This window comes from Hippocampus zosterae, chromosome 8 (assembly GCF_025434085.1).
Source record: "Hippocampus zosterae strain Florida chromosome 8, ASM2543408v3, whole genome shotgun sequence".
Classification (NCBI taxonomy): Eukaryota; Metazoa; Chordata; class Actinopteri; order Syngnathiformes; family Syngnathidae; genus Hippocampus; species Hippocampus zosterae.
Genome location: NC_067458.1, coordinates 16,788,321 through 16,806,332, shown reverse-complemented (window position 1 = coordinate 16,806,332; position 18,012 = coordinate 16,788,321). Strand labels below are relative to the sequence as shown.

Below are 18,012 nucleotides of genomic sequence, written 5' to 3'. Positions count from 1 at the left end.
CCCGTTCACTCATATGGTTTGCATCACAGCCGCCGAGCCATACAAATGAATACAGCATGTCGGGGAACGGGGAGCGCCCTCAAATGTATGATCTTTTGCACGTATCGGGGCCCCAATTCATGTGGCGTGGCTCAATCTGACGGAGTGAAAGTGAAGATTGGCATGCTGCACTGGGTGAACTGGACACATTTGAAGGTTTGACTGACTGGGCAGGCAGGGAGTTCTCTGGTTAATAGGCCAAACATTGGGTGGATGTGGTGGAAGACATCACTGCCATCTAGTGGCAAAGGTTGGCACTTTAAATAGGGTGGGTCCTATCTGCAAATTTGCTTTTTGAAACATACTTTTATTTATGACACTTACATGTAATTGACTTTATATGTTTAGTATTGCTGATTCGTGTACAGTCATCTCAGAATAATGCTGGTGACTTTTGACTGCTTTTGTTCTCATCTAGCGGGGTACACCCTGAACTGGTTGCGGGCCAATTGTAGGGCACCCATTGACAAAAGAAGTTGCATCAAGACTGAGTTGTTTATCAGCCTCTGCACCTTAGATGTTTCTCTTAACAGAGCTTCCCTGACGTAAAATAATATTTGTGAATAGTCCGTACCAACTGCTTGTCAAAAGATAGCGTTGTAATGGTGATAAAATGCGAACTCATAATATGGCCGCAGCTAGTATTAGCTTTAGCTTGATTTAAGAGATGGCAATATTATGTGAATGGAAATAAAACTTTGTCGATGTAGCTAACAAAAAATAAGCCTCAAATGATGTATAGATGTACATTTTTACCAGCATCTACTATTTGGGGATGTCAGCGTTTGAAGACGACTCTGTACTGAAAATGTTCTGGCGTTCACTAGTCAGTTCCAGAAGGGGTCGCCATTTACCTTGCCTAAAAATCTCGCCACACTTGCAAGCAATTGGCTATTTGTTGTTTGATTGGAATACTGGACGTGACACGGGCAGTTTAAAGGGATCATACGACGTCATTTTGATCTAAAAAGCCATCAAATTAAGATTGTGGGTTTTCGAATCAGAAAGTCATTCAGGGACAAATGGCCATTCATACTCAATTCTGAGTCCGTAATCGGCCGAACATGGATGTTTTTGGAATCCACAATGAAGCTGGCATTTCTGGACAGAACCCAAGGGGAGAAGGTGAAAAAGGAAAAACATGAGCCAAGGTTCAAACCGCTATTGTGAGATATACTCACTAATCATTCGGCCAGGCATCACCAACCTAGTCCCTGTAGGGCCCAGGTAGTCCCCTCGGACTACATGAGTAGCTCCCGGGCCTGTTCTAAAAATAGTTTGCTCGTAATGGGACATTGTGAGTTCCTAACAGTATTGTAGAAAGTAATTTGGGAAATTAAGTTATTTCAGAAGTGTGGATCAAACCTTTATATTAATCACTACACAAGAAGTAGGTCTCAATTTAAGAAAGCTTGATAACTCCAGCCCCAAACAAATCCGAACCACACTAAGTGACATTTTCCGAAGTCCTTTTGTTTGCTCCGTACAGTTTCTCCTCTCTTGCTACATTACAACTAAAAAGACAGCACATCAGAGATGTCAAACCTTTTTTTGCTGTGAGCCCCATTACAAATGACATTTAGAAAGGTTAGAGATTTTAGCCAGAATCAGGAACGTTGACACGATATTTGCTTCTGCGAGCCACAATAAATTCAGTTATCAATCTCCTGGCCTTCACTTTGACACCCATGCACCACATCATCCATCAGTGACATAAATGTAGTCATTTATAGCTATAATTTGTCATATTTTGCAGTGCAAACTTGCATTGGGTCATGCTGAGAGCCGTTTCTCATATTTCCTTCTACTCAGGAGTACCTCTTAGTACCACGCAGCTCTTATGTATTGACAAAATGTCATCTGATGCACAAAATGCATCCCAAGTGTCGTTCGGGTGAGTCAATGTGATGGAGAATAAATGAAGTTGTCAGTGCATACGTCACAATGTAACCAAAGTCAAGAGAGTGGTGAGGTTAAAAGCAAGCCGCGTCATGCGTCCACTCAATTTGAGTCTCATTTTGATTGACGGCCTTCCTCCTCTGTCACTTTGAGGCTGCCCTCAACCTCTCCACTTCCTTCCTGTGCATGCAAAGTCCCCCCGGCGCTTCATTAATGGAGAAGGTTAATGTCAGCACACGCTCTGCTCATGCAGCTGCCCCCCCACCTCCTTCCTTCCTCTTCACCTTTATCTTGGAACACCCACCCCCCTCGGCTCCCCGCCCATTTGCCGACGAGAGCAGCATGCCGATGCAGTCGTGACTGAGGGGAGAAACCCCCACACCCACTGCTGCCGCTATTGGCCTCCGGTCAGGCTCCATCTGCATGCTGCTCAACAAACAGATGTTCCACACAGGATTCGAGAACATTCAGGACATTGGCTGGAGATTATAAAGTTAATTACGTAAGCAAACTAAAGGTCAACTGTGCACTTGAGTCATAGAATAACATCCTATCCACCTGACAGGAAAATCAAAGAATTTAGTTGGGCCCAGAAGTATTTTGATAAAGTTGGTTGAGCCTTTGGATTGAAACTGACTAGAATCTCATTTAAGAATGAAACACATTATATGTAGAATGTGCCCCCATGAATTTTAGCAGCAGTACTTGGCCCCTACCAATAACGCAACATTGAACGTAATTGACACACTCCTTAAAATATTCAGAATTGCTTACAGTATATCCATAGTTTAAACGGTAACTATGTGGTAACTTCTGCTAACAACCCGGGTTAAACGTGGCTCGTCCCTAACATCTAACTGTGTTAATCAGTCCAGATCACGTCAACTTTCTCTGCTTAACGCAATTACCATTTTTAGCAAGTCGATCACCCCCACAACGGCGCAAACGGCCCTTTCCATCTGCGGCCATGTACAAAAATACTGAAAAAAGTGGTAAACCACCTTTGCGCACAGTTAGACCGCGCTTTGCTCTAGACTTGCACTGGCCGTGAGAATGGTGCTCATCTATAATATTGAATGCTTGACCGGAAAAATCAATGACTGCATGAAGTCAGGAGTCAATTGGTATCACCAAATTCCATCTCCACTCTGAAGATGCAAGGGAGACCAAAACCAACTGCCCATTAACTTTACTCTTTAAGAGGGTCATGTTCTGGAAAATTGACTTTTTATTGTTTGTGTAAAAAAAAAGACTCTTTGGAATTTATGCCTGCTAATCATGCACGAAATGAAATAACCAAGTAAATTTTTTTCTGAAAGAGTGCCCAATTAATATCATAACTTTTCTCAGCCCATGACCCGTCAGCTCGGTCAGCCGAAGTGGCTGGAGCACTTTTTAGTGCATGTACCCAAATTGACAAGTGCATTTCTGATGAACTGCTGCCCTCACAAGTGATTATGTAACATAATCTCCATGGGCACTTTTTTAAAGTATGTGTGTGGGAAAGGGGATGTGAAATAGATTTGCCAGTTTTATGGGGGACAAAGTTTCTCAAATGCGGAACTTCTGCAAGATGTAACAGCAACCTGATTGCTCTGTGTTGCTCCCTGATTGGTTGAATGCATTAGCTATGGACAAAACAAGTCCCTCTGAGCTTAGATAAGCTTGTTTAGTAAAAAAATGCTTTTCCACAACATTGTCAGCATGACACTTGTTTGCTGTAAGCGTTCTCACACTTTCTTAAATCTAAGTTCTGTAAAGAAGGAAGTCATTTACTAATGCGTAGCATGGACAAGTTTGTGTTTGCACTCAATGACTCACTGCAAAGATGGTGGCGTGTGGAGCGGGGCACAAATATGAGCCATCACAAATCCATTTAAAAAATAAATAAATAAAACATACAAGACCTGGAGGTGTATGCCGGAGCCAGACAAGCTAATCTATTTCACCTAATTATTAATACACAATTGTAATTACTATATTGTATCATGTAATGACTGTGTGTGCTACTGTGGCTCGCATCTTAGACTGGAGAAGAAGTGAGAAACAAACATACTCATTATTAGTATTATTAAGCATAAGTGAGCCTTTTGGGTATTCGGGATGAATTGAATAAAAAAAGTTAATGTTATACTTGCTGCTCTGTCCCTCTTGTACAAATAAGCCATTTCTTTCCAAAACACTTCGGCTTCCAAGAGAGAATCTGTAAATTTCATTAGTCTCGCCTGGTCAATTTGGGAGTCAATTTCAATATCGAGGTCCATTCCTTCTTCATTTTCTCATCCGATGTTTAGCTGCTGACGTGATTTTTTTTTTACATATAAAACTACAGCACAAGTGCCAATGTTCAGCCTATTCCACTGTCCCTTTAATTCTTTCAAGAAGTAGTTCCACTGAGCAAAAGCACAGAAAGCAGTCGTGCTCTGTGCTGCGGTCGCACTTAAATTAACCAGGAGCCATCACATTTACATTTACTCAGCACAGGGAATACAGGGATAACCCTGGGCGATGAGCCACATGCTGCTTCACCAACACTAAAATCCTCTTACTCAAATGCAGCAGCCAGCCCAGATAAAAATATGAAAATGAAGTGAATGCGTCCATCGTGAAGCCCCTTTTGAGGACACAAGCGCTGATGCTCCAGCTGGCTGCAGTTACCATGACGACAAAAGACCTAGGCGTCGCTGAGGCTTTTGTTACACGAACAACACCACTGGATACAGAAATCAATTCAAACCCAGTATGAAGAGACAATATGTCATTTAACCACCATTTCCGTCACAAAATACAGTGGTTATGGGGTGCACTTTTAGACACCACTTTATATTCAACTTTTCATTTCATGTCTTACAAATTGCGTGACCCCACCTGGGCTTTACATGGAAATTAATGGCGACTACTCGCAGCCGATTCCCACGTTTTGTTTCTCAATTCTTTATTGACAAGCTAATTAATGAGTCTCTTTTTAGATCAATATCACCGCCAGGGCACCCTTTGATTCACGCGGTGCCTGGCGCCAGGGGGTACCGGGAGACCGAAATGAGCCTGCTGCTTTATTAATATTTAAATTTATGTCGGTTTTTTTGTTTGTTTGTTTTTAGTAATTCGGCATCACCCTGTCAGTCATTATAAACACAAAGGGGAGGGCCCGTGCCAAAGCCCATGCAGTATTAATTAGTCAAGCCTTGAGACTTAAAATAGAACCAAATGTACATTGCATGAAGAAAACATCAGATTACAATGGATTATTAGTTCAAAAAGGTGTAATTAAAAAAAAGATATCTTGTTAGATTTATGGAAAGCTTATTTAACTGTAGGGGGGAGGGGGGGTAGCGCTGTTACCAATGTTGTGCTGCTTAGGGTGGTGCAAAGTATCAAGCATGCCAATGATAAATGTACAATAATGACAAAAAAAAATCAAATAAAGCAACATTAACATATTCTAATAAAAATTAAAATGGGATTTCATTGACCTTTAGTTCCACATGATGTACTGCACCAAATAAAAAAAAAAAGCACCAATTGCAAACCTCCCATAACCCCCCCCCCCCCCCCCCTCTTGCTCATCCTTTGGTTTGCCCAAATCACTTGATTGAACATACCTGTCGGGTCCTAAAAAGGCTAAAAGGCACCTCATGCTGCTTTGCATTAAGAGTGGACAATTTGGTACTTTGACTTTAAAAAATAAATAAATGAAAACCTATATCGAAATGTGTGTCCTTAGATACAGGAGTCTACTCTCCATTCAAATTATTTGGTTTATATAACAAGGTCAAATTTGTTGCAACCACCTAAAAACAAACAGTAAATGACCTTTATAAGGCACACATTCAAACGACGACTAAATTCATCATTTTAGTTCATTTGTGTTGAATGCAAGGCACATGGAGAAAAAAAACGGATATTTCCTGAGGCCTGCAAGCCCAGGTAGCCCAAAAGGAGTGCATTGCAGGTGTAATAGCCCTTAAAAGTTCTTTTACGTAAGTGCACGGCGGAGGTGGTGAGGTACGGTAAGTGGAGATTGAGCGTGTGGGTTGCTGCTTGCAAAATAACAGCAATATCAACCCCCCCCCCCCCCTAAAAAAAGGCGGCCAGCGCACAAGGACGACAATGACAAAACTCCACCAGGCTGTGCGACAAGGGCACAAGGAGGAGTCATTATTTCCCAGAATGCTTGGTTGTACCGAAGCACTGGGGCCTCCCACGCATCATTCACGTAATCGTTTTGAAAAGCACTTCACGCACGCAGACACACACGCAAACAAATTGTCACCATGTTGTGCGAGCCGTTACAAAACAAAAGGTCTTTATGCTTCCGTGTTCAATGGGTCGGCCAAAAAGGTAGGACAACTGCGTACCGGTGATACACAACTGCTGTGGGAGGTCGCCATTATGTCACCAACATGTCACCGACTGCTCGCCCGTTTGCCCACTTGAAATGTTATGAATGACAAACTCAGTGTGGACGTGAAGATGTTTTGACTTAATTCGGGACACAGAAGCTTCTTTTGCGTTTGTGACATGACTGTTGTCGTTTTCATCATGAAAATAGTGATGAAGTATTGTTTACCATTCACAATTTAACTGTACATGTACAACAAAAAGATAGCTTAATGCTAACCCGCAATGTAAAAGGCAATAAACGGGCTAACCAAACTAGCATAAATTTTTGGGTGGTATTAAGCTTTAAGCAATGGCTATTTGAACACAAATGGTTCAGTAACAAAGCCTATTTAAGTTAATGAAATTCCCCCCCAAAAAAATCAGCAACATCGAATTAATGTACGTCTATTGTACGTATCTATTGAAAAAAAATCATGTACCTCGATACACGAGGTGTGATACGAGTCCAGCATGGAATACTATAAAATAGTTCAATTCACTTTGGTTAAAACAAAACATTTTATGATTCAAATCTGTTTTTGTACTATAATTTGACTGATTTTCATTGATCCCATGACAATGGCAACAAAATTCTATTCCATGCTTTAGAATGTTGCTTTCCTTATTATATTCATTCAACGTTTTTTTTTTTTTTTTGTGGTGCTAGGACCAATAGTGCCATTTCCATTCATTCCAATAAAGGATTGCTGATTTGACATACAAGTGGTGTGCTTTCCGAGCATGGTCAAGGCAGGAATTAAACACAGAAGTCAAAGGCACCACTGGATTTATTTACCATCCCATCTTGTTTTATTCTGTTAGCTCTCTATTGGAACATTTCTTGTTCCTAGTGCCGAGCATAACAAACGAGCACCCAGGAAGAGAGCACGTGTCCACACAGGAGCCAATTAAATGAAACACCAGAGCCTTTCTTTGTCTCTTCGCAAATCTGCTTATCTCCCGCCTCCGCTGCACGGGAAGACGGAAACATTCCCTTTCATTTTGTGTCACGGAATCGCTCGACTGTCATACTATATGGTTCAATCACAACATGTGAGAGCCTGCGAGCCGTGGTGTACTCCACGTTGACATTTTGTGAAATAGAGCAGACAAGGAATGTAGTATATGATGAACACAGCAGCTCCAGTTACACATACAGGATACTGAATGTAAAAGGAACTTGTGACGTGCAGTCATAACCTTGCATAATGACACGATGGCATGTTATTTACAAAAGAACGATGTGGAATGACCACACACACACACACACACACACACACACACACACACACACACACACACACACACACACACACACACACACACACACAGGGGACAAGGCTAACAGACCTTTTATGAAATGCCATCTGAAACAAATCTGACACGTTGACTGACAACTCTGACATTTTATGTCAGTCACAGTGAGCAATTAAAAAACAAAAAAGCGATTTATAAAGTCTTTAAACGAATGAGTCATTGTGCCACATACTGCACAGTTTCAGGGTGATGGAAATGAACGTGTGAAGGGAACATGAGAATTCCTGCAGCAATAAAAACTTCATAATGAAGAAGGTGGGAGGCCAGACTTTGTCCTACGTGGCTTTTATTTATCGAGGCCATGTACGTTTAACACCCACATGCAGCATTTCAACACACAATGCCTTTCATTGGTCTACGGCGTCGTCTCCGCTGATACTTTTATTTCATTTTTTATTTTTGGTGCCGCGACACCTACGCACGCGCGCCCACGCTGCCCTCAATGACCCTTCACCACAATGGTTTACGGAAATGGTACATCACAACAACCCCCCCCCACCCCCCCACCGCGGCTGCCTGCCTGCTAAACCGGCCGCTTGAAATTGCACATTAGAAGGAGAGCATGTCTTTGGGTTGCCATGGCAACAGGGTGAGTCATTCTGCAGCAGTCAGTTTATAGGCACACTCGCCGTAACGTCGTGCAACACTTTTCCGTTTTATTTCCGTTTTACCCGCCGACCCCTTCGCCAAGGTGTCGTTGTCTTCCAAACGGTGTGAATTTGGGTTTGACGGCTCCGGTTTAGATGGCCAGGGTGATAATGAGAACCTCGCTCTGATTGCATATTTATGGATCTCCCTAATCAGCTGAGACCCCTGCTCTGATGGAGAGGTGATGATGAGGAGGACGAAGTGAAAAAGAGGCACCGGACACTGATTTGTTGACAAAGAACACTTGTTAGCGCTGATTAAAAGAGCTTTATTTGTCAAGAGTGCATACTGCTTGATTGTACGTTATTGTCCTTCAATGAATGATTCCTTGGAAAGAAGGACATTTGGAGCTTCCAAGCACCAGATTCAAGACAGAATCTTATCTAATAAATTCATATAGAAATGAAACAATGAGATATTATTAAACCAGAGACCCCCCTTTTCTCCACAGCACTTGCAACTTTTAGGGTCGTAGGTCAGTTGGAGTCCATTTTAAAAGTGTCGCTAGTTTACATTATGTGAGGTCTTCAACAGTGATTAACATCAGTGGGTTTGATAGTCACGCTGAAATGTTGCGTACGTTTGTTCTGGGGGGGTTACCTGATGTTGATTTGTCCCCCCCCATCCCCAATTAGCTCCACCCAGTCTGTCAACAACTTGATTCATTCGTCTTCCAGTTGGATGATCACTTTAGTTATTTAATCTACATTCTGCTTTCTTATATACAATTAGACTAGCGAGAAAGGCCACGTTTGAAGGCTAAATTCGAAGGCTGGGTGAATTCGGACGATATCGGTGAAGTCGAGTCGGGCCAGACGTTACGCTATGTGGCGGACAAATTCGGCCTTTGGAGGATGCAGCCTACGAATTTGGACACAGCACTATGAAGAACCAAACAGAGGACTGCACGTCTAAGTGCAGTCCTCTGTTTGGTCCTTCATAGTGTAGCGAACATTAAAGAAAACGACCAGCTGAAATTTTGACGGAATTTATCAATGGGGGCAAACGAGATACAGGGGGACCTTCATTTACAACTACGTTCGCGACTTCAAGTCAAATTTGTACAAAATTTGCATAGCAATAATCTATGCTCATCCTAAATCATAATTACAATAAATAATGATTTACTATGTACGCCAGTACCCGAGGGTGGCAATTTGACATATTCTGATGCTACTACGCGAGCAAGTTCTTCGTCCACCGTTCGAAAGCTCAAAATGTATATCGTAAGGAGAGTACCCTCCGATTAGAAGTCCATTTAAAAAGGTTGCAAGTTTAGTGTAGTGGAAGTTGTTTCTATATGCACGCTTTCAGGGACAGAGGTGACTACAGTGGATAGCTTATCGTGTTATCACGTTACAGGGCGCATCAAAGGGTTAATGCAATCCACACCGGGAAACCCCAGGAGTTGTCTCTTTTTTAATCACTGTAAGAAAGAATCCAGATCGCTGCCGTCTCTTTTACACAAAACGAGATTAGTTTCCGGAATGCAAACAATTGTAAAACGTCATTCGGAACAGAGCGTACAAGAACAACATTTGGCAAAAGAATCACTAGCAAGTCTAAAAGACATGTTTAGCAACCCGCTCTGGCAAATTTCCATTATTAAATGACTACACGTTGCCCACTATTTCCAGGCGTACTGCAACATTTGATCCATACCTTCAACTTTCTAGTAGACAGAAATGACTACAGACAAAATTAACAGAGTATCTGGACCAAAGCCTCTAAGAAGAGTTTAAGGGTTGCGTTTGTTTCAGAGTATAAATGAGACTTTAGGGTTATCGCGGAACAAGGTAGCACGGCTAACAAGCTCTCGACAAGTTGGCAGTTTGTGCCATCGTATCTCAACCGGGTTTAATTAACTGGTGGCTGCGTGGGGGCGTGTGGCCGTCACAGCTGACATGCAATAAATTGGACTGCAACTTTCAAATTCCCTGGAGATTTGCTGAGAAAAGAAGGAAAAGGAAGGTGGTAGTAGGACTTTTTTTTTTAAACGAGGGAGGGGGTGGGAAAAGTGTGTGGGGGTTGGACACGAGGGAAGGATGCTGCATCATAGGCTTTTATCCACAGCAGAAGTCATTTTTATGACGTTTGTATACAGGCCAAAAATTATGTTTACCTGTCAGAGTCACACAAAAAAATTTCACACGTCCTACAAAAATGATTGGTAAATAACATGGCGTGTCAAAAAATTCAAATGCAGCCAAAGAAATAAAAATCACACACCAAAAACTCACATAACTCCCACTAAAAATAATCTGATAATCCCCCGTAATACTCCCCCCCCCCCAAAAAAAACTAATAATGCATCAGAAAAAAAACCCTCACACTCACAAAAAAAACTTTCATCCACTGAAAAAAAAACCTCGCTCACACCAAAACCCTTCAATGTTCACACTTAAAAAAAAAAAAACACAACAAAACACTTCACATCCACACAAACACCCACTCATTCAACCATAAAAAAACCTCTTAGCCTCCCACTAAAACCCTCTCTCATGCTTTCCCAAGACCTCCGACACATACACAACTGAAAACAACTCACACACACAATGAAAATCTCTCACAACAAACCTCTTGCACATTGCACACCCCCAAAAAAATCTTGGTCAAACAAGAAGCCTCTCACCCATCCGCCAAAGAACTCTCACTCACAAAACACATTCAAAAAACTGTCATGCCCAACTAAGAATGCCTCATGTGAAACAAACAAATGAAATCTCTCATACTCACCTGTTATTTGGCGAAAAAGCAGGCCGTGTGGAAGATAAATAAAAGTTCAGCCAGGACAAAGGAAGGAGATTTTGCAACTTTCTCGATTTCAAGTGGCGACAGCTAACCAGGTTTGGCAAAACTCATGAATCAATGTATCAAATGCTCTCCAAGCTGTTCAGCCAAGTGATTTACCCAATCCCCTTTTAAAAAGAGTTCACCTGAGCTGCAAGCCAATCAGGTCAGAGCTGCAATTGGCCATTCCCAGGTGGTTGCAATTACCTTCCCTGAAAATATTACTGTTCTACAAACTCGTGAAGCATCCCAAATTTCATCACATAGCAACCATTTTGGATGGAGAGAAAGGTGCACCTCTCTCCCCATCCGAAATCCACATCAATTAATATGATTCCTTCGGCTTCATGACTTCACACCAAAAACTTTCAAACGCACCAAAAAGCCTTTCACTCAAGGAAAATCTCTCACACTCACCAGAAACATCTCACACCCGGCAAACACTCTCACATTCATCCACGCATGAAATAGAAAACTCTTACTCATACAAAAACCTTTCACACTCCCATAAAAACATTCTCACATTCCCCATAATCTCTCACATTCACCATAAACTCTCACACACCAGGAAACCTCGAACACACATACACACGCACACACACTCTCTCACGCACACGTTTGACTTGAGGGGTTTCATCTTAACATGAAAGAATGTGATGCTCAAACATAAACTGATAATAATCTATATATATATTGCGCGTCGTCCCGCACGCGGTCTGTCCTTCCGTCTGTTCCTTTTCAAAACGTACCTACTTGACCGCGCCGCTGCGCGCCGCCACTGCGCGCCGCCACTGCGCGCCGCCACTGCGCCGCTCAGGCAGTGGTTCACTACGATCGCGCGGGCATCTTAGCGAAAAAATGTTGTCTACCCACAAGCATTGCAATGAAATTGTTAGTTTCTTAGTAGAGCTAAACATCTCTTTATTTTCGCGATAAGCAATGAAGATGAACAAAAAGTTGAACCAAGCAACAACACTTTTGTGGGCCGAAGGCCCACCTTACCAGCCTTCCGCAGGAACTAGCTGATGAGCCGCCCACAAGGCGGCGAACCAGCTAGTTAATTATATAACATAAGCTTACATGTGTATGAGAGCTAAACACTATTTTGGCTCTACATGGCACTTAATGCGAGTGTCCAATGGATATGGTACATATTCAGTCCCAATCTTGAAGTTGGTGCGAATTCAAATGTTTCACCCCATTCAATGGGACAGAGGAGGAAGATGGTGAGTCATCTGCGTCTCTCTTTTTTTTTGTGTGTGTTTTTGCCCACCCGAGAAAGGCGATCTCTTGAGGAGAGCGGGGGGTGGCGATGATTGGAATGCGTGGGTGAGTGGAGAAGGTGGGTTTTCCTCACAGCCTCTCTTCGGGGAGGCGAGGTGTCGCCGGAAGGAGGGAGAAGAGGAATACGTGTTCATTCATGTGCGCCTTTTTTGTGCAGTGGCTTGAAATGTGCAACACGTGGGCGGACTGGAGAAGGCACGAAGCGAAAAAGCGGGGAACGCCGCAATTATTCGTGCTTTCCAGATGGGACGTGCAACACGCGCGAATTGACTTGCCGGAAATAATGATCACATTACATGATGCAATACTCATATTACCATTGGGGACACCCTACTGAGACACATAACTAAATACGCTTGTCGGTAATTCCATCTTGACAAAAAAAAAAGGACCCCCCCCCCCCACTAAATAAAAATGCTAATTCGGTAGCCTCAGCCTTTAACTCATTCAGTACCAGCCAATTCTAGACCAAGTCTGAAAAGACGTTTAAAAACGTCTTTGGGAGTGAATGAGTTAATTTATATCTATCTATCTATCTATCTATCTATCTATCTATCTATCTATCTATCTATCTATCTATCTATCTATCTATCTATCTATCTATCTATCTATCTATCTATCTATCTATCTATCTATCTATCTATCTATCTATCTATCTATCTATCTATCTATCTATCTATCTATCCGCTCGTCTGTTCGTGTTGTCAGCCTATGTTCACATGAGCAATTAAATTCCGGGTTCAAATCCAGCTACGCCATTCCTGTGTGGAGTTTGCATGCTCGCCCCATGCTTGCGTGGGTTTTCTCTGGGTACTCCGGTTTCCTCCCACATGCCAAAAACATGCATGGCAGGCTGATTGGACATTCCAAATTGTCTGTAGGTGTGAGTGTGAGTGCAAATGGTTGTTCGTTTCTGTGTGCCCTGCGATTGGCTGGCAACCGGTTCAGGGTGTCCCCGCCTACTGCCCGAAGACAGCTGGGATAGGCTCCAGCACCCCTCGTGACCCTGGTGAGGATCAAGCGGTTTGGAGAATGAATGAATTCATGAATGATGAATGTTGTCCTTCATCTTAATTTGTTTTATCGTATTTGTTTTACTTTGATCTGATGCATATTTCGTACACAACTCAACTTAACTCAACTGTATTTATAGAGCACTTTCAAACAGCCATCTCTGCATACAAAGGGCTGTACATGGAGCAATTATCATATATACAACAATAAAGCAATAAATCAGGAACAAGGACGGTAGAAAGCACCCAACAGTAAATCTAAGATCAAGTCTGAGTCATGCTGAGTCAAATGCCAAAGAATACAAGTGAGTTTTGCGGCGGGTTTTAAATTGGATGTGATACTCTTTTTTTGTTATCCCAAATAGTTTTAAAAAAAAATAAAAGTAATGCACTGTAACTCCTGGGCTGTCTTGTTTTGACAATTAAGTTGGCAAGAAATAATTCTGAACAACAATAAATGGTTCTAAAAATAAATTGAATGTATTTCCTGTGCGGAGGGAAAAATGATTTATGATCGGTTCCCATGGCTTGACCTTCAACAAAAAGCAGCAAGTTGGCTTAGCTGAGTATGGTGTGTGTGTGTGTGTGTGTGTGTGTGTGTGTGTGTGTGTGTGTGTGTGTGTGTGTGTGTGTGTGTGTGTGTGTGTGGAAAGAGAGCAATTTGGTCTCTTCACGTGTAACAGATTTTCATCAACAGAATCAAAGCTCTACTCCTTTTTTGAGAAATGAACAGCTTACTAATAAGTGAGGAAATGCCGTCATCTGTGTCATTATGGACAGCATCCCAACATAACACATACATACAAGGATGTGCAGAGAATCGGACATCGATATGTTTATTTTTGTACAGTGTGAGAAGACATTATTTGCACTAAAATGATAATCCCCGATTCACTGCATTTGATAAGTCAATATAGAAATATTCAAGCACGTTCTGATGGACATTTTTGTTTGACTTTGCCCTTAAGATAATGCAAAAGCTGGCTTATTTTTTTTTCCTGCGAGACAGACGTGCTAAAAAGTATTCCATCATACCGACCAAGACATTTTTTGCTCAGTAATATAAAGCTTCATTTCTATTATTAGTTACATAGAGGGGAACCCCCAAAGTACAATTTAGAGTTTAAATATGGATCAAAACTTGGGAGTTTAAACCATTGACAGGGATGACCTCAACTCTGTGAGCATCCACACAGTGGTGGGCAAACTACGGCCTGCTGGCCAGATCCGGCCCGTTGGTCTTTTTAATCCGGCCCGCCGAAGATTGGTGGACAATTAAGGTTTGATTGCACTCATTTCGTTTGGACTTGTAATGATAGGTATTTCAACACCAGGTGGCGCAGTTTATTCAAGTTGCAGAGCACGGGGAGTGAGGGGAAGACGAAGAAAGAGGTAGAGAGTAATGACCATGGAAGGGAAGGTGATATGTATCTGATTAAACGAAGCGGGTAACAAAGTACAACACATTCAGGAGACGCCTGGAGTTGGAAAGACTCAAATCTACGAGACTTTGAAAAACAAGGGAGCAATTCTTACTCAGTCCGATTCTGGCAATTTCAATGCTCAGAGTGAATAGCTTGTGGCTCGAGTAAATGAACATTTCCTAGAATGGTTTGATTGTTATCATGTTAAAAACTTTCCGCAAACTGGACCGCTAACAAGAGGCGGAGAGCAGTCAAATGTGTAGAGCGTGAACAACAGGGGGCTCAGTACACATCCTTGAGAACCGGTGCTGAGTGTGATGGTGGAGGAGAATGTTACATTATTACTGGCATACAAAGACATTGTGCTATCTTCTTTATTTTCTATTTCTAACTTTTGGCCCGCCACTCCACAATATTTTCTGCTTCTCATGTAGCCCCCCGGGAAAATAATTGCCCACCCCTGATCTACATCAAGGGTGTCAAAGTCATTTTTGTCATGGGCCACATTTTTGTTCACGTTTGTTTACAAGTAAATACTTAAATATGTCTCTTATTTATTGCACATGAGAATTTTTAATTTTGGTCGAGATTTTAGCAAGCATCATGGAAATGTTTGATTTGCTTTAGCAGGCCACATAAAATGATGTGGTGGGCCAGATCTGGCCCCCGGGCCTTGAGCTTGACACCTGTAATCGAAAGGATTTTCCATGGCTTTTTTTGCTTGTTTTGTTTTAAAATACATCCTGATTTATATCACGCTTTCACAACAGCTGCAGCTGTAACAAAGCACTTTTTTTCAAAGATAATCATAGATAAAGAAATGGAATCTACTATGACTGAAAAAAATAAATGTCATGAAACATGAAGTAGCCATATCAATAACATAAACAATTTTCTTAGTATTATGGTCGCACTGATCCTGAATGAATGGAGTCTTTGTGTTCTGAATCCGATGAGTAGTGATTGTGGTCATAGTCTTTCAACAATATTCAATCTCCATCTTCTACTTATAGATAGTCATGGAGTAACATGTACGTGTAGTGTATCGACGCAAAAACTCGAGCTGGGATTATGCATCCAGGGAGCCGAAGTGATGAGATTAGAAAAAAAAGATAATCAGAATGAAGAGGCCGCTGCGCCAGCTACTTATTTGAAATCGCTTCCTTCCATCAACACCATTGTTGCCCAAATGAGCCTCCAAGCCCACTCATCTTTGAGAGGCTGGAGATCTAATCTGGGCTGCCTGGAAAAAGGAGCATCATAGGGCCCAATCAAAGAGAGAGAGACAAGGCTCATTTATTTCCTCTCCAGAGGAGGTCAAGTGATTAGTTTCGCTTGTTTGTACGTTGTCGCAGCGGGATTGTGTTACGCTTTACGCAGAGGAGTCATTCTTATTCCTCACCATTCTTAGAAAGTAATTGTATTTTTACTTTAGGTTTATGTAAGACTTTATGAAAAGCTGCAAACAAAGGCATGATTGAAAAACACTGTTATGTGCATGCCGGGCCAGTAGTTGGCGATAATAGATAAATGTGCACTTTCCAACTTGCAAACCGCATTGAGTCTTATTCAAAGCAGTTGTTAGAATAATAATGAAAACTCATTAGATGTACACCTTGCCGGATAAGCATTATGAGCATACATTTAGCAAAATTGATAGTGAACATCTTGTGTTAGGTGCATCATAGGTGAGCTCCAAATTATGTAAAATGTGATTTTTTTTCCCCTCTGTTTTGGGATTTTCCACTGGTGGCAGCAACACAATCCCAATCCCACTTTGACAGATGGCGAAAAAACATTCAACCATGAAAGACTATTAGGGCCACACGAAGCAAATAACGTATTTTTGCGATCATACAGCACACCGTATTCAAAGGCGTAGTCTTTGTTACGGGTGCTATTTCTTTATTGAACACATACATAAAGCGTACTGTATTATTGGACACCAGCATGGTAAAACATACGCTCGCTTAAAAAAAAATCGGTCATCGATGTGATTGATCACTTGTCTATATGTGGCTTGTGAGTGGCTGCGTCCACTCCAGAAGTACCACACGTCTGACTCAAAGTCAACCCTTCTAAGTTTAAGCAACATAAAACATGGATGGATGCTTCTTTTCAATCTGGCCCTCATACTTCTATTTCTTCTAATATGCGTTATGTAAATGGAACTACGCCCACCCATCCATTCTCTGAACCGCTTATGCTTGGTTCTCAGAAATCATTTCCCAGGAAGGTAGACGTGAGCCCAAAACTGAAATTGTGTAAAACTAGTTAAAAAATAAAATATGCTCTAAATCAAATGTTCCTGCGGTGTGCTTTGAATAAATAAAGAGAGTTCACTCAGCTCTATGTTCTCAGGAGATTCTTGAATGTCGTAGTCGACTCCAATTGTTTCATATTGGAGCGGTAGGTACATGGATACCAATTACTGAGCATAAAATTGGTTTGAAATTATTATTACTCTTGGGACAGCTTTACTGCCTTCATAAAAAGATATTCAGTCGAAGAACATGTGTGTGAGGGTGGGGGCCAGTTGAGTAGGGGGACAAGCCGGGGAGGGGAAGTCTAACTCGGGATAGTCAGTCTTAGTGCGCAGGGTATGGGCGTGAGTTGTGGCCATCAGCTACTCTGGTGTGAGTGTGTCATATTTGTTGCCGTTCTGTTTATTTAAAAAAATCAAACAGATTGCATCAGCGATTGTGTGTATCCTTGACCGCACCAAAAGCCATTACATACTGTACATTGAAGGGCAATGCAAAATATGGAATGCGTGCTGTAGCTGAACTGGGTGCCTTTCAAATCCTGCTGACTCACGGGCTAGAATTAAAAAAATAAATAAAAGTGCATTCAATTCCCTGGAAAAAAAAATAATCCATCAACTTTTTGCTTCGCAATTGGTACCACTTAAACTGGAAACCATGCTCGACATGACTATTCATTCATTCATTCATTTTCCGATCCGCTTCATCCTCACAAGGGTTGCGGGGGGGTGCTGGAGCCTATCCCAGCAGTCTTCGGGCAGTAGGCGGGGGACACCCTGAACCGGTTGCCAGCCAATCGCAGGGCACACAGAGACGAACAACCATCCGCGCTCACACTCAAACCTAGGGACATTTTGAAGTGTTCAATGAGCCTACCACGCATCTATTTGGAATGTGGGAAGAAACCGGAGTATCCGGAGAAAACCCACGCAGGCCCGGGGAGAACATGCA

General features: G+C 42.0%; 1 protein-coding gene across 1 annotated transcript in view; it reads left to right on the top strand.

Moving 5' to 3' along the window:
* midn (midnolin) overlaps positions 1-18,012 on the top strand; it is a 173,713-nt gene that overhangs the window by 84,726 nt on the left and 70,975 nt on the right. The gene's annotated exons all lie outside the window — the stretch shown is intronic.